The sequence below is a fragment of the Rhinopithecus roxellana genome, chromosome 12 (genome assembly GCF_007565055.1).
Source record: "Rhinopithecus roxellana isolate Shanxi Qingling chromosome 12, ASM756505v1, whole genome shotgun sequence".
NCBI lineage: Eukaryota > Metazoa > Chordata > Mammalia > Primates > Cercopithecidae > Rhinopithecus > Rhinopithecus roxellana.
In genome coordinates this window covers 130,101,375-130,105,849 of record NC_044560.1, presented here as the reverse complement: position 1 = coordinate 130,105,849, position 4,475 = coordinate 130,101,375, and positions in this window count along the sequence as shown.

Genomic DNA, 4,475 nt, shown 5'->3' with positions numbered 1-4,475 from the left:
TAAGCCTGTGCTATCCTGCCTTCTGTAGCATCACCCCTTACCCCACATGACAGTGTAATTTCAATTAACTGTGTAACTAAGTTAACTATGGTTTATGTAATTCTCCCAGGGGCAGGGTGCAGCTCCCTGTGCACACTTTTCCTCAATGACCGGGGAAACAGGCCTTGGACAGTGTGAATTCCCATTTACAGGTTTCCTTCATGTATTTATTATGCACGCTATAACTCTTTTTTTCTTTCTTTTTTTTTTTTTTCTCTTTTTTGAGTCTGAGTCTCACTTTGTTGCCCAGGCTGGAGCAGTGGTGCAATCTCACTTCACTGTGATCTCCACCTCCCAGGTTCAAGACACTCTCCTGCCTCAGCCTCCTGAGTAGCAGGGATTACAGATGCGTGCCACCACGCCTGGCTAATTTTTTTTTTTTTTTTTTGACACGGAGTCCCGCTTTGCCACCCAAGTTGGAGTACAGTGGTGCAATCTCAGCTCACTGCAATCTCTGCCTCCTGGGTTCAAGTGATTCGCCTGCCTTAGCCTCCCAAATAGCTGGGACTACAGGCGCATGCCACCACACCTGGCTAATTTATTGTATTTGTAGTAGAGATGGGGTTTCATCGTGTCAGCCAGGATGGTCTCGATCTCCTGACCTCACAATCTGCCTGCCTTGGCCTCCTAAAGTGCTGGGAGTACAGGCATGCACCACTGCGCCTGGCCTGCATTTTTATTTTTTGGAGACAGAGTCTTGTTCTGTTGCTCAGGCTGGAATGCAATGGCACAATCTCAGCTCACTGCCACCTCCGTCTCCTGGGCTCAACCGTTTTTCTTGCCTCTGCCTCCTGAGTAGTTGGGATTACAGGCACCCATCACCATGGCTGGCTAATTTTTGTGGCATTTTTAGTAGAGATGGGGTTTTACCATGTTGGCCAGGCTGGTCTCAAACTCCCGATCTCAGGTGATCCACCCACCTTGGCCTTCCAAAGTGCTGGGAGTACAGACGTGAGCCATCACACTCAGCCGAATTTTTGTATTTTTAGTAGAGATGGGTTTCACCATGTTGGCCAGGCTGGTCTTGAACTCCTGACCTCAAGTGATCTGCCTTCTCAGCATCCCAACATGGTATAACTCTTGTAAGCAGTGGGGATCCCTACATGGACATTATAAATTTACCACAGCCAGAGAAAAGCCGTTCAACTGACAGTCAAGACCTCCTTTCACTGCAGCAGGTTCCCTAGGCCAAGTTCCCTCATGCAGAGTTCCCTCATGCAGAGTACACACCTCTCTGCTAAAAGTCTAATTCTCCCTCACACCTGATGCAAACCGACTGTGGAACATGAAATCCTACCTTAATCAATAAAAATCTCCCCCAAACATAATGTAAGCTCCCATGGGCAATGTGAACTCCTGCCCCTTATGAGCTTCCCCACAGACAGTGTAATCTCTTCGTATCCATGACAAAGTTAACACAGACAGGGCACATCTCCATGCATGGAGAACTTTCTGTGGCTGCTGTGAACCCCTTTTGTGATACCATGAACCACTCCCCATGGGGCTACCTACAAAGACAGTGCACACTCTCTTGAGTGTAAATTTCCCCCAGATTCAGCATCTACCCAATGTGCACAATATAAACTGCTTTGTCAAACCTCCCTCAACTCCGGGTCCACCCAATATGGAAGGATGAATTGTCCTTTAGGATTACATTAAAGGCTAGACGCAGTGGCTTATTCCTATAATCCCAGCACTTTGGGAGGCCAAGATGGAAGGATAGCTTGAGGCTAGAAATTGGAGACCAGCCTAGACAACATAGCAAGACTCCATCGCTACAAAAAAAAAAAAAAAAATTAGCAGGGCATGGTGGTGCATGCCTGTGGTCCCAGCTACTCAGGAGGCTGAGGCAGGAGGATTGCTTAAACCCAAGCATTCAAGGTTGCAGTGAGCTATGATGATGCCACTGCACTCCGGCCTGGGCGACAGAGTGAGACCCTGTCTGAAAAAAAATTAAAATAAAATAAAAATAAATAGAATTAGGCCGGGCACAGCGGCTCACGCCTGTAAACCCGGCACTTTGGGAGGCTGAGGTGGGCGAGTCATGAGGTCAGGAGTTCAAGTCCAGCTTGACCAAAATAGTGAAACCCCCGTCTCTACTAAAAATACAAAAATTAGCGGGGCATGGTGGCGCGCGCCTGTAATCCCGGCTACTCAGGAGGCTAAGGCATGAGAATCGCTTGAACCCAGGAGGCAGAAGTTGCAGTGAGCCGAGATCACACCACTGCACTCCAGCCTGGGCGACAGAGCGAGACTCCGTCTCAAAAAAAATAAATTCAATTAAAAATATAAATAAATAAATAAAATTATATTACAATAGTACTAGGAGTATAAGTTTAAGATTGTATAAATAATATAACAGGGCCGGGCGCAGTGGCTCACGCCTGTAATCCCAATACTTGGGGAGGCTGAGGCGGGTGGATCACGAGGCCAGGAGTTCAAGACTAGCCTGACCAACATGGTGAAACCCCGTGTCTACTAAAAATACAAAAATTAGCCAGGTGTGGTGGTGCGTGCCTGTAATCCCAGCTACTCAGCAGGCGTAGGCAGGAGAATCCCTAGAACCCAAGAGATGGAAGTTGCAGTAAGCCGAGGTCACACCATTGCACTCCAGTCTGGGCGACAGAACAAGACTCCGTCTCGGGGAAAAAAAATAAAAATAAAAAAATAATAATATAACAGTGTAGGGTATAAGATTCCTTCCGAGTGTGAACTCCTTGTGGACAGTGAATTTCCCCCAATCTCAAGACAAATAATTTGTGAACAGTGGGACTTTCTCGTAGATGTTAATATCCTTCATAGTCCATGAACCCCATTGGACAACCGATATTTCTTCTATGCTATGAACTACCTCTATGCCCTAGCACATTCTTTCACACGTAGTTTGAGTGTTTCGTGGACAGTATGACTTGCCATAGACTGGATGCAGTTTCCTCACAAATGGTGTGAATTCCAGTGTGGAATTTGAACCTGTCACAGGCAAAAGAAACCCTCCCTGCGGCCAGCGTAACCCATATGGCTTCCCATTAGCCTCGGACCAGGGCAAATACAAGGTGGAATGCATAAATGCATTGGAGACAGGTTCACACCTGGTTGTAAACTCGTATCGGGGCAGCAGGCATCTACTACAAACAGGGCATCTCCCTGTCCTCCTCCACTCCAGTGTGATACCCCCCACCCCTAGGATCTTTAAAAATCTCCCTCCGCCAGGGGCGTACACCCACAAAGTGTGGCTCTCCACGTAATGCAGTGCGACGCCCCAAGAAGCGCTGCATTTCCTCATCTCGGCCCCCTGTCCCAATGCCTAGTGGGCTGTCAAACTGCGCTGTCCTAAATGTCAAACTCTTGGAGGAGGTGACCTGTCCCCCGGGCCCCAGGCCGCGCGCGTTGCCTATACTGCAGCGCGCGACACCCCACAAGCGCGCGTTCTCTCCCCTCCCGGTGGCAACAGTGCTTTCCGCGGGGCCGCGCCAGACTTTTCGAGACCGTCGATTGGTCGTAGTCCCGACCACCCGGCAGCCAATCAAGAAGGGGAAAGGTGACATCACTGGTTCGCCTCCCCTCCCCCAACCCAAACTTCCCTACTCTGTCTACCGGCAGCAACAACCACATGGGGGAGGGGTAAGAGAGTAGAGCCGGTGAGGTCATTGCACCGCCCCAGCCGCTGCTGATTGGCTGCGAGGCTCGCGGGTGGCGGTTGGCTGCTCCTTGCACCTCCCCCTCTTGCCGCTACCGCTGCCACTGAGAGAGCCCCCGGCGACGCCAGAGCCAGGAATACGGGTGAGTCGGGACCCTGGGTCTAAGATACTCCTGGCGTCCAGTGAGACTCACGATGAACTGCCCTTTTCGACTTTTTCTCCTCGCCGGGGTTCTTTGGTGCTCCAGGCACTCTGTCACATGGGAGTTGTAGTCTGCCTTGTACTGTCGGCTATGGGCCGAAGACGTGAGAAGACTACCATTCCCAGCAGGAATTGCGACTAGTCGGTCAACAAACGTTCGGGCCACGCCTCCTACGTCCACTCATTGGACAGCCTTCCCTTAGCCCCTCCTTCTTTCATTTCATTGGTTACTGTCCCTCACAGAGGTTGGGTTCCGGCCTAGGCTGCATGGCGACTGGGTACTGTATTTGTCATTTGGAACTAAGACGGCCTGCAATTGGATACGGCTGGTGTCCTTCACTTGTTGTAGGGTTGGGCCCTAGGCAGATCAGGCGGTCGTAGGCTCAGGTTAGTGTCGGTCCCGGAGGGAGGCTGGTCTTGGACCTTGGCCCCGCCCCCCAGCGCTGCCGGATGGGCCCGATTGGTCCCCGCGAACGTCGCTCGTAGTCGAGAGGCGGAGCCGACCAGGCTGCGGATATCTATTGGTCTAGGCTGGCGCCGGTCAGCGGGGTTGTGATCGCTGATTGGCTGGCTGCTCCAGCTGTTGCAGGTCCATTC